This window comes from Manacus candei, unplaced genomic scaffold (genome assembly GCF_025592945.1).
Source record: "Manacus candei isolate 608988 ecotype Guabito, Panama unplaced genomic scaffold, ASM2559294v1 h1tg000014l, whole genome shotgun sequence".
In the NCBI taxonomy this organism is placed as follows: Eukaryota; Metazoa; Chordata; class Aves; order Passeriformes; family Pipridae; genus Manacus; species Manacus candei.
Window position 1 is genome coordinate 55,961,947 of NW_026138062.1, and position 12,969 is coordinate 55,974,915.

Below are 12,969 nucleotides of genomic sequence, written 5' to 3' on the forward strand. Positions count from 1 at the left end.
GATCTTGGTTCTCAGTTGGATTCCTGAGATACTGGTGACATATAATCAGAGCTTCCTTTTTCTCTCTTCTCTATGAAATAAGATGTTTCAGAGACTCCTTGCCACCTACAACAGGCATTACTGGCTTCTTCTCTCACATCCTGCCCATGTCATGGTCCAGTGGTCTGATCTCCACCTGGACCACAAAAACACTGAGTTTCAAGGTCGTAGCTACAACCACAGTCTTATCTCCCTTGCCTCCAGCTGTTCCTGGCTGTCAGAATCAGATGTGGTATCCTCCACAGAAGCATGGCACTCTGCCCATTCATACCTTCAGATACTTTCTCAATCAAGACAAGCACCGTCTTAAAACCTGGTGCCCCAAGAGAGCTATTATGTGCCTGTTATTTCAGCAAGCTCTTGAAGAGCTGTTTTGTTTTCATTCTACAAGGGTACCTATACTAATCTGCTCCTGGTATGAGCCTTTAGGGATTTCAATGCACAACCTGAATTCCTCTCCTTCTGGATGTCTTTAGAGATAAAAAAAAATGTCTCCTTTCTTAGTAATTTTGTTTTGTAGCTGGATGTTGGTTCGCCTTTCTTTGTGAAATCTTCCTTACAGTAAAAATACTTTATTCTGCTTAATGCCCACACTTCTTCCAACACACCTTCTGCAGTCTTACAGTGTCTGCAAGAGTGATATCCATTGCAGATGGTGCTCTCAGAGGAGAGACAAACACTCCTTTGTTATTCACTCAACACAAAATAGATGCAGCAAATTCCCCACACACTCCTGTTTCCTTTGTGGAGGGAGAGGCGATGCAAGTGAAGATTTTTTGGGAGATGATCAGATGCTTCCTAGCAGACCAGGATGGTGTAGTTAGGCTGCCGAGTACCTCTGTGGTACCCAGCCCATATTGGAGAATCCATTTCCTGGAGGTCCTGCTCTGAAAGATGAGGAAGGGATCCCTCCCTGTCTCATGGTGTAGACTTGATCAACCTCTGGCCATGCTCTTATACTTGGCCTTAGGTCAGAGACACTTTCTGCAGTGTCTGCAGTGCAGTATCTGTGCAACGACAGTTCCCCTGTCCCCTATGGCTGCTACAGCCCCAGGGTCTTTTGGCAGTGCCTCTGGGATGGATGTGGTGTGCCAGTGGGCATCCTGCCTCCACTCCAAACAGTTTTCATCTACTGCCAGGAGATTTTCACCCTTCTGATTTACCTGCATGGAGGATTGGGAAATGTATTTGGTTTTTATTTGTTTGAAAGCCTGTTTTCCTAGCTAGACATAAGGAACTACCATTCCCAGAGTTACTAATCAGCAGACATTTTTTCTTTAACATAAACCTGGACAAAATAGTTCATCAAAGATTTACAGTGTCTCTGCCATAACCTACTGCAAGAACATCCCACCTCCACATACCAGATCCTCTCCAAGCATCTTTTATAAGTATTCCTCTAGTTCTTCCAAGCTAGGGATAAGGGCATAATTTAAACAAGCAGACCAAGTCATCTCACAAGAAAGCCTTTGCTCTTGAACTGGCTTGGATGTATTGCAAACTGGCCAACTTCCTTGCCTACATACTTTTCAGGTAGTTTTTTGGCTTCCATCAGCTTTCAAATGAATGTGTTGAAGCAGATGAGATTGACCCAAATTTACACAGGTAAGAAAGAAAACATCTTGCTTGAGATTTTCAGATGACTAACATGACTTTGTGTTTTCAGATCGATCTACTGGAGAATGACAGTGGAGAGAAGGCAAATTTTATCCTGGGATGTCACTACATAAATCAACTGATCTCAGATTCTAAGAGCAGAGCAATAAAGAGGAGTTTGGAAGGAGAAGAAAGGGTAAGTCATCTCTTTAGTCTGTGTACAGACTTTTATTAATGTGGTATTCAAGATAAGTTTTATTCTCCCTCTCCCTTTTCAGTGTCCTTTGCACAACACCTTAAGGTACAAATGCTTTCACTCTATCAACATGGAAATTGCTGCCACTTTTGCTCACTGTCAGTATTGGTGGTGCTGGGCACTCCAGTTTTTTACCTCACGTCTGACCAGTCCCACTGCACATACTGGCTGTCTGGGCCCTCAATTCCTGGTGGAAACCCAAAGTGAGACCTGCACAGGTACCCACAGTGATACAGAGATGTAGGTGACAGCAGATGTGCCTCCTGCTATCATGGCTCTGCTATGGAAAAAGCCACTCAGTGGAAGAATGGGAGCCCACAATCTGGTGGCAGAAGGCCTTGTTGCTGGACCAGGCCTTCAAGAGCTGGAAACCTTTCTCCCTGTAGCTTTTGAAGGCCATCTCCACCTGGCTGTTCCAGCCTTGCTCCTTCTTGGGGCACAGTTTGGTCAGCAGGAATGCTTTGGCCCGTACAGGTTATTCTGTTTCCCCAAAGAGAGCACAGCTTTCTGGCCAAAAGATTTTATGACCAGCATGATCAAATTTACATGAAGGTTTTTGCCAGCTTTGCTATATTGGTCAGGGCTAGAGAATGGGCTGAGGGTAAATGACACTCCTGGAGATAGAGCTCTGCCAGAAAAAATTCTAGTATGCCTTACTCTTAACAGCTGCCCTTCTGGTTCTGTATGTCTGATTATTTTTAGTTTGCCTTTGCAATAGACAGACCCATACCTTTCTCATTAATAACGTGAAATTTGCCAAGTTCGCAGTGCACATCTTAATTAACTCAATGTTCGCTTGAAAGAAAATTATATTGCTGCACTTTTATTTGATAATTCAAGTAATACTCACTGAGTGTTCACTCCTGACCTGCAAGCCCTCATATTTAAAACAAGCAGGGAGGTGGGGGATGGGGTAGGGGAGAGAGAAAGGCATTTTTTGGCAAAGAAACTGCTGCCCTCAGGCTATTAGTGCATCTTAATTCTGAACAGAAAATGAAATCACTTTGGGCAGGTGCCAAGCAATACAATGACTTTCCTCTGATTTCAGGGAGTTCTTGAACAGCCTTTCCCACATGAAGTAAGAGCCATACTCTTCATTGTGCTCTCACTTCACAAACATTTTATACCCCCACCAAGGCAGGGTCCCAGAGGAGTTTCCCCACACTAACAAAAGAAAAACAGACCTCATTGGTGCTGTTATTTATTATTTTTATTATGGCTCAGGGCCCATGTTTACTGTTTCTGACACTGGACTTCATGCCTGTAGAGCCAATGGGCACATTTTTTCTTCTAACTGTGCTTTTGAGCATAATTACCTCTATATGGCATCATTTGCTGGTCCCCTGATAGTGTTACTCAGAAAGAAAGATGTCTGAACCTCTTCCTGCAAGGCAGAAGACCTATAATAGTCATTGGGCTGCTCAAAGAAGCCAGATAGCATCCCCTTGTCACTGATTTGTCGTGGGGCATAATGCATGGTCCTGTTTAGCTACCCTGATGCTGCAGTGCTGACAAAAGGGACTGCTCAGGTCTCTTCTGCTCCCCTGGGGGCTTCTGGCCACCTCTTATCCCCCAACTAGGACCTGACATGAGAAGCTGTGAGTAAATCAGATCAGCTGACTTATTTGGCTAGAAATTAACCCAGGAAAATATCTGTGGGGTGTGTGCTGGTCTGAGTGACTGCCCAGCCATGCAATGATGGGGAGAGGTGAAGGAGCAGGATGGCTTCAGTTGCTGGCAACCCACACTTAAATGTCCTCTGAGTAGTAGCTGGTAAGATATTGGCTCCCTCCTTGATGTGGGTGCAAATGCAAGCATTGCATGAGAGGACTGCAGGAGATGAGGTAAGGAGCAGAGGGGAGCAGGGGCATGGGGATTTTCTGAAAAGGCAGCAAAAGGGGTGGGGCGGAGCTGAACACTGTGGGCCGTGGGGGCTGGTGAGGAACTCAGTGCAAATGAACAGGAGACAAAGCTCACCGAAAGAAAACATTTCTGCATGAACACCCTTCTGCATGAAACTATTGAGGAAAAAGAAAAAAAGCTGTGCAGGAAGAGCCCAGCGGTGAGTGGAGATTTGAGGCTATAAGGAAAACTCTGCTTTGCTGACAGAGAAGGTTTTAACAGAGTCAAACCAGAAAGGAAAATTAGTGATGAAGAGCCATTTAGCAGTTGAACAAAGGGGTCTCAGAGAGCACAGGCATCTAGAAGAAGAATGTGGGGTGGTGGTGCCTTGTAAAATGGAGAGCCGAGGACAGCAGAATGCCGTAGGCACTGCTGAGAGAGAGAGGGGGTAGCAGAGGGCCTGAGCTACATCCAGCAGTTAAAGTGAAGCCAGCAGCAGAGGAACATCAGCAGGATGTTGGTGTGCTGCATTGCACTGCAGAAAGCAACAAGCAGACCTGGCTCTCCAGAGTCCAGGTGAGAGCTTGTCATTTGAGCAGATGGAAAAGTACCTGGCCCTACCCACATGTGTGACTGCAGAGAACCTCCAAGGACAGCAATTCAGCAGCAGTGACATTGCACTCTTCCTGACACTGCACAGAGCAGGAAAAAAAAATTGGTGATGCATCTCTAATTCTGATAACAGGACCTAGGAGACACACTGATGACATTGGATCTTCTCATGGGGGCACAGGCCAGCAGCCATTCTGGGACAGAGTAAAGCAGAAGCACAGCCGTCCCATTAACACCATTGTGAGACTGGCAGGATGCAGTCACCTGCATTTGGCACAGCAGGGAAGTGCAGTGTTTCAGACAGATATAAATCAATGTGTCAAATATCTCTGGTGCTGTGATACAGAAATGCCAGCAAAAGCAGTCCTGGGACAAAAAGCCTTCAGTCCCTGAAATCTGATAAAAAAATCTTAAAGCCTACCTCACAGTAGAGCAATGCTTTTCTGGGTTTTGAAGACATGAGATGGATAGTTTGTCAGGGCCCTGAGTACATTCTCCCCCTTCTAGGATTTTGGCTGGCGGCTCCAGACCAGCTGGCTGGTCAGAACTGGTGAAGAAAAAAGAGCTGGAAGAAGCTGTTGTGGAGGATCCCCTGCATAGCTCTGCTGAGATGCTTTCATGGGAGATCCCCTCCTTAGCCTGGGAACTGCTTTTCAGTCACGGCTCTCTCATGCTTGGCTCCCGCCTGAGTTGTGCCATGGCCATGTTCGTGCCAGACTGGTATCCTGCTGATGGGAGCCCTGACCCTGCCACGGGCTCTTGATTTCCTGGCTGAACCTCAGGCTTGCCTCGTCACTTTGGGCATTGCTGCTCCCAGTTATAGTTTCATTGTGCCTGCCAGGCTCAGGCAGAGGCACTTGTCCAGCAATGGATCTGTGCTGCGGTGGAAAATGATGGATGATATCTCCTCTGCTGCAGGGAAATTGAATCAGCGGGAATCACTGAAGATGACATCCCAGGCTCCCTTGGGATTCCAACACAACCCCTCCCTGCAAGAGAGCAGCTACTGCCTGAAATTATGAATGCGCACCATGGCATCCACCACCAGCAAGACTCAGAAAGGGCTGGGGAGCAAAGCCTGTGCCACAGCTAAAGACAATTGAGCAAGTGGAGAAAGCACTGGAATGATTTTGCATTATAATTCAGGGAAAGAGAGAAACATCATTATAATCTGTAGCTGCATAGGCTACTGAGATGAATAAGGCAACAAAACATCGCTCTTTGCACACCCGAGATGTGATCACCTATCTGCTCTCCACACCAAATGTGCTACGTGTACTAAATGCTCCATGTGGGCACAAGCAGTTCAGGCTGGACCAAGAAAGCAGAATGGTAATGACTTTAAGAAGACAGCATTTCAAGTGTCTGCCTCTTGAAATACTGCCTATCCTGGAGATATTTCCCAACAGATTCCCAAAATAACACAAAGCTGGTGAAGGGCGAGAGTCACTCTTGATGATATTCTTAGGCATGACAGATGCAGAGAAAAACATGACAAAAACCCCCAAAACCAGCAGCATTACCTACATGAAGCAGAGAGTGCAGCCTAAAATTGAGTCACAGCAAAATGCAAATCCATGCAAAGGAACTGAATTATTTTGTCCACGCTGCAGAAAGAGAAGACATCAGATTTGATTCAAAGTAAAGAAAGCAGCTAATGAAGAACAACTTCCCTCTCAAAGTCAGCAAATGCACAAGGAATATTGACATACCTCTCAAGATTTATACCATGAGCAGCATAAATGCATGGCTTATGAACTGGGGAAGGATATAAATGAGGAAGGCTTAGAGAGGCATTGGCAAGAAAACATTAAACAGGACCTCCAAATCAACAAAAGCAAGACAAATACCACATCAGACAGTTAAAGCAGTAGAAAGGACCTCTGGTAGCATATGGATGAACTGAAGCCAATGCTGCAAAACTATATTCCTAGAAAAGCACTTGTTTGGGTGTCATATTTTACTCTTTCACCGTACTGGACCACAGGCTGACACTGCCAGCAATTCACAGTCCATTAGCAGATGTTCTTCACAAGTCTCATGCTCCTGTACAACCAAGTAATTCACATATAACTCTCAACCTAGAAAGACTCAAATTGAAAGGGAAAATATAATCAGGGGAAGACAAGTTCTTCTGGTATGTCTTCTTCCTTGAAATTTCATACCGAATAGGAAAAAAAGTGTTTGAGGAAGGAATCCATATTGATAGTTGAACATTTAATAGTGTCTACATTTAAGCTATCAGAATAGCAGGAGAAAGCAGAGTGTGGGATGTGCTGGATTTTAAAAGGAAGCAAAGAGAGCAGAATGACCTGCACAAGAATAACAAGCTCCCTTGGCTATTGCAGACTTTTGGAATGAGAAAAACGTTGTCTGCAGAGAAAAGACTAAGGCTGAAAGGTAAGGAGAAACTGTGATTCCTAGCAAAATGGATATATATATATTAAAAAAAAAAAAAAAAGATGGGCAAAGGGCTATAGTGCTTTAGAAAAAGAAAGTAAAAGAAAACATAAGGTTTTGACATGGTGCAAAAGCATGGGTAGAAGGAAATACTGGACGTTGCAGCTTAAACAGAAAGAGCACTGCCAGAGATGAATCACAGTTTGTGTTATCGGCAGAAACTGACAATTAGGAGAGATACCACAACCTACTTATCATGAATTATTGGCACAAGGTAGCTTTTGTTTAGCTACATCATTACTTATCAAATTTACAGCACTGTGTTGTCGAATCCCACAAAGGCAACATACACTCAGTATACAATGATGCCTGCAGTTCTTCAGAGAAAGTGGGGTAAGAAGGTCCAGGAGAAGATCTTGGGGTGTCAACTGCTGTCTGTGTGATTAATGTGTCAGGAGCGTGGGGGCAGACTGTGAGGAGCTGGGAGCCAGCTATCGGTGGAGACGTGCACAGAGTTGTGCTGTTAATTATCATCTACAGCTTCTGAGCTGACCTTAGAAACATCATCACCAGCAGAGAGACCATTTACACCACAAGGGCTGTGCTCACAAAATGACACAGCAGAGTTCAAATGCAATGGCAAGCTCTTCCTCTTCTGTCCACTACTTTTTCCAGCTGCCCCTTATTTGAATCAAATGGCAACATATATCATACTCTGAGCTTTTTCCCATTTGTAGATGGGATGTAAAGATGGGGAGGTGACTTTTAAGAGAGACTGAGCAAGCAATTCTGGGATCCTGTTTCCTCTTGTTTGCATACAGGTGTGTGTGAAGATGAACTGAGCCATGGGGTGGAACCAGGGCTTGAAATGTTGACTTAATTCAGTGCTGATCACTATTTGCTGAGGGCAACAGCAGCTAAGGCAGTGCAAGATTTTGGGCATTTGATATAATATCAAAAGTGTCAGAGACTGACTACTGCAATTTAGGGACATGGTTTAGTGGGACTTGTCTAAGTTTGCAGTTGGACTCAATGATCTTAAGTATCTTTTCCAACCTAAATGATTGTATTATCTCAAAGAAGGAACTTGTGGTTTCAGACCAAAAATGTAAAATGTGACCCAGATAGAACCAAAAAGTAAAAGACAAAAGAAAAGCTTTGCCAACTCATCTGTTTCTCTGAAAGCCCAGCATGAAGCCTCCAAATTTCCCACACTTCCAGGAGGGAACAAACAAGCACTGAATGGCTCGTTGTCTGCAAGAGGTGTCAAAATAAGGGGGTAATGGTTTTATCTTCCCTTTGAACATCAAATTCTATGTTGCATTGGCCCAAGTTGTCACCTAATTCTTGGTCCATCGTAACAGAAATGCAACAGTTTTGCAAGGGAAGGGAGATGCCCAGGAGGACTGTGCATCCTTCTTCTCCAACCAGAGCATGCAAGGAGGAGAAAAGAGAGTTTATTTGAAAAGTGGGCCAACCAGTATCACATCCAATATGCATTTGCAAAATACAAGTCAGTCCTGGCTCATCCAAAAGTGCCAGGCTCACCAAAAATACCGGCATCTCATGGGGCTTCTATTATTTTCAAAGGTCTGCAATTTGAACATTTTAGGGCATTGAGGAATGGAAACTATTTAGTGAGATCGCAAAATTCTTCTGTGAAACTTGTTCTGTTTTCAGTCTTGCTGCACTGTCTTTGGAGGGTTTAGCCAAAAGGTATTTACAGGCTAAGCTCCCAGACAGTGGGGTTACTTAACTGGGAGGGCTCAGATGTCTCAAGTATTGGTTTTAGAGGACAGAGTTGGTGGGAAAAAGGGTCCACATCCCCAGAATTGGTGTTGTACCAGGGGAATGAGTCTGGGAATATGCACTTACTACAGATCATAAACCATGGAATTTCCTTTGCTGTGATCTACATCCATTGCCGCTCATCCTTTCAACTTGGACCTCTGTGAGGAGTATGACTCTCCCATAACCCTCCCTTTAGTCAAAGACATTAAGTAAGTCCCCTACAACCTTTGTTTCTCCAGTAGGAACAAACCTAGGTTCCTCAGCCTCTCTGTATGCATTAAGTACTCCAGATTCCTGATTTCCTTGGTAGACCCCACTCAGCATATCAATATCATTCATGTTCCAGATGCAGCCTTGTGAGCACTGAATAAAAGGAAATAATCCCTCCCCTTGATTTGCTCTCTTGCTTGTGCAGTCCAGTATGCACTTGGCATACATGGCTGCTGAGTGTGCTTCTGACTTGAACTAGTAGTTTTCTGGGAGCTTAACGCCTTTTTCTGCAAAGGTGTTTTCTGGACAGTCAGCAGCCAGCCTATGCTGGGAAGAAGTGCAAAACTTTGCCCTTTTCTCTGTCAGACTTTGTGAGGCTTCTGCCAGCCCTCTTCTCCAGCTTATTTAGATCCTTCTGAATGGCAGCATTGCCCTCCAGCACACTCAGCACTACTCTGGGTTTGTATCATCTGTGAACTCTTCAAGGTGCTCTCTTCCTCCTTTTCCTCCCATAGAAGAGGATGTTAAATGGTATTTGTCCCTGCATTGACCCCTTGAGAAATGTTACTCATAAGTGGCTTCCAATTAGACTTTGGACTGTTGACCTCTACCCTTCAAGTTCACCTGTCCAGCCTGTTTTTTACTGACTTTGTAGTCCACTTATCCAGTCAATACCACCCTGTGTTGGCTACAAGGATGCTATGGCCCAGTATTCTAATAATCCAACACTTAATTTGGTGAGGGAGAAACATGTATGCGCCTAGACAGCAGTCATCAAAGAGGTTACCTGTATCATATTTGGCCACATCTTCTCAGCTGGCAATAGATCAGCTGGACCAAAGCTCTCTGGAAAGTGGTAGAGCAAGACACGGGGCCAGAACTTACACATGGCAATAAAACTGTCAGAGAATTGTGGCAAGTGGCCAGAACCACAAGCTGTGCTATGCCAGTCACAGATGGGAAATGGAAATTTGTGACATTTTGTACTTCAACCCAAAATCTGAACAGATTTTCATGAGACCATATTAAAAAAGTTGTCTTTCCCTGACTTATGTACCCTGCCACATTTCATAGACTTGCTACAACAGTGCAAGTATGGCAAGAAAAAGGAAAGTCATGAAAGGGTAAGGGAAGAGCTTTTTCATTTTAGCTTAAGGAATGTACCAGGGTGCCAAGTTTTAGGAGTGTGAACTCCTCTGTAAAATCAAAGGAATCAGGATCCACTTTTCAGCCAGGGTCCACTAGTTATTTCTAACAGTTGGCCACAGGAACCAGTTGCTGTAGTCCAGAAAGACTGGTGTTTGTGCTGATAAATTCAAACAGTTTCCTGAGGGGTCTGATAAGGTCAGCTGAGGATCTGAAAGGAAAAAAATGAAGGGAATGGGTCCTCTCCCTCATGTAAAGTTCTTGCTTCAGCTTTCTGAATTTCTACTTCTTTTTGGAATGGTTGAAAAAACAAATCTGCACTGTTAAAACTATTCTTTTCCCAAGACCCCTTTCAGAACACAAAGATGCTATTTCTGTAAGAACTTAAAAGGAAATACATGTCTGAAATGGAGAGCAAGAATGGAAAATTTCAGTACAAACGAATGGTGAATGTTTGGCAGCCAGGACAAGGTTTTGTAATGCACTGTAAGAGAGGGATTGTCTTGTTGGCTCTACCAGTGGTCAGATTTCTAAGGAAAGAAAAGAATGTGCTTGTTGGAATGTTTTTTCTTTTGCAGAAAATGCTCCAAAAGGCTGTTATGGTGGTGAAGTAGCAGGTATTTTTTCAGATGGAGTCCAGTATGTTTCAAAAAAATGTCTGTGCCCTCTTTTTCTTCCTTTCCCTTGTCCCAGCCTTGGCCAAACTCTTTAGGCACAGCTCTTTCCTTTCTCCTGCTGTACTCAGCCTTCCCAGCTCCAGCCCACTTCCTTCTGCCTTTATTTTACTGCGATCAGCCTTGCCAGCAGCGTGGAAACAGAAACAAATGGATTTAGCTTGTGTTTTCTGCACTTTACAGGACTGCGAAATGATGGAAAGCTTTGGTGCAACCTTATCTGTCCATCAGAAAGGTCAGTTGAAGTTAAATACCATCATTAGGAATGCAAGACTGCAGCCACCAGGTTTCATGTTCTTTCCCATCTCCCATCAGGAAATGACCCAAGGATGCACATTTCTCCACAGATCATCTATTGCTTTTCCCAAGGACACAAATCTGGCCATCTTAAGAGGGCTTTGTTTTAGTGTCTTTCCATATACAAGCACTAAAATGAGGCATTTCCACTACAGAGCAGTACTTTTGTTTGAAAGGTAATCCACCATGAGAAGGTAAAATGGAGCTGTGTCTGAGGAGTAACACAATGTCCATATCTCCATGTCATCACACGAGCTGAAGGCCACTGCGATGGCCCTGGCACTTCCCACTCACCGTATGGGTCTGTGGGTACCATCTTTGATCTTCACAGGTTTGGGTGAGGGCAGCAACATGCGTTTATTTGAAGGGTGGATGAGTTTGCCAATTTGATTCCCAAGTGGAGGCAGGGAGTCTGTTATTTCTGTGCTATCCTGATGCCTTTGCCAGTTGCCCAAGCAGCTTGAGGAAGGAAAGACATTTACCTGCAATGCTGAGCAGGATGGTGAGGACCAGGTGGGAAGAAAAAGGGTTATACTGGGACAGCCTCCTGTGTCTGAAACAGGGAGAAGACAGTGACTGTGGGTAGCAAAGGGTCACCAGGGATGTGTAGGACAGGAACAGTGGGATCTGGAGTACTGAGGGAGATCAGACTGAGAGTGAGGAGACAGCCAGAAGCAGCTGAGGTGGAGGGACTGTGGACAGCCTGAGGAGAGACTGGGAAGGATAGGTGACTGGACAAGGAGCTGGAGGAAGGGAGGAATGGTGGTGAGAAGAGGAAGGAGCCTCAAAGCTGAAGGTAGACAGGTACTTTGGGGGGCGAGTAGAGAAAGCATGCAGGGAGCAAGTCCAAGGAGGGGAGGCAATGACTGGAGAGCAAAGAGAACTGGGAGGAGAAAGCAGCTCTGGGTACAGGAAGGACTGGAGCAAGGCAGGAATGAAGGAATCAGACTGGGAAGCTAGGGCTGAGTCACATGGTCACCAAGAGTGAGCATCCACCCCTCTGCTGCCCATCAAGCTCGGTGGGACCTGCTCTCAGCACAGAGGCAGCACCCCCTCCTCCCGATGGCTCATTTACAGAGGCTCCCTCTTGGCAATTACTCCAGCCCCACTATTGTTCTGGGTGGTGATCCATCTGATATCACAGTGTGGGGGTTTGTTTTGTTGCTATTGATTTTGAGTGGATTTTGTTGTTGGTTTTTTTTTTACTTTATTGTTTTGGAAGATGGGACAGATGAGAGTCTTGCCAAGTTAAAATGCTTTGAACCATCAGGACATGGAAAGTTATTTCATATTGTCCCTTGCATTGCAGTGAAACCACAAGCAAGCCCTTCACATCAGTTGCTCCTCAGGAGCTCCATACACATGGCCTGTGCCAGCCTGTGTGCTGTCACCTCAGCTTGGACACCACTGCTCCCCACTTCCCTTTCTCTTCCCTCCCCTTTTTCTGGGCTCACATCTGTCTCCTCTGGGTGGCACGCTCTTCTTCCCTGAACAGATACATCAGGAGATATCTGTGTGTGCTTATCGTGTGGTCTAACCAGGGGCTACTCCCGAGCCACATGTACCTGTACCGATTGCAGTGTGCCCTCTGCTGTCTTGATATCCGTGTAGTCTGGAGTTTCTGAGAATTACACAAGCTGAATCTCTGCCCAGAAACAAAATCATCTGTGACCCCCCTGCCCCTCTACCGCCTCAGCTGAGGGAGCTGCAGCATTTCTTAGCAGACAAGAAAAAAACACCATTGCTTTGGGGGAAATGTCTGATCTTTGCTGTGACCGAACAATGTAACCAAGTTGTTTTTAACTTTGTTTGCCTTACAGTTGCAGTATTACATGAAAGAAGAAAAGAATGAAGAAGATATGATCCCCAAAGGGGAGACAGAATCAACTAGGTGTAGTACACCATTAGTCTTAGCTAAATTTGCCACGTTTTCCTACTGTTGCCTGATCAGAGAAGGAGTGTAGGAGCAGATGTCTCTGTGCAGCTGAATGCCTATTTACACAGTATTATTGAAGGAAATGCAAGTGAAAGAATTTGCAGACAAGAATTAATGTAGGTAGTTATGCATTTTCAGTCAGCATTTCACATTACTTTTAGGTTTGTAGC

At 44.9% G+C, this 12,969-nt stretch overlaps 1 long non-coding RNA gene across 2 annotated transcripts in view; it reads left to right on the forward strand.

Moving 5' to 3' along the window:
• LOC127467723 (uncharacterized) overlaps positions 1-12,969 on the forward strand; it is a 44,523-nt gene that overhangs the window by 21,080 nt on the left and 10,474 nt on the right. For both annotated transcript variants that reach the window (XR_007903268.1, XR_007903269.1), the window contains exon 4: positions 1,706-1,831. This is a non-coding gene — a long non-coding RNA (uncharacterized LOC127467723). The remainder of the gene's footprint in view (positions 1-1,705; positions 1,832-12,969) is intronic.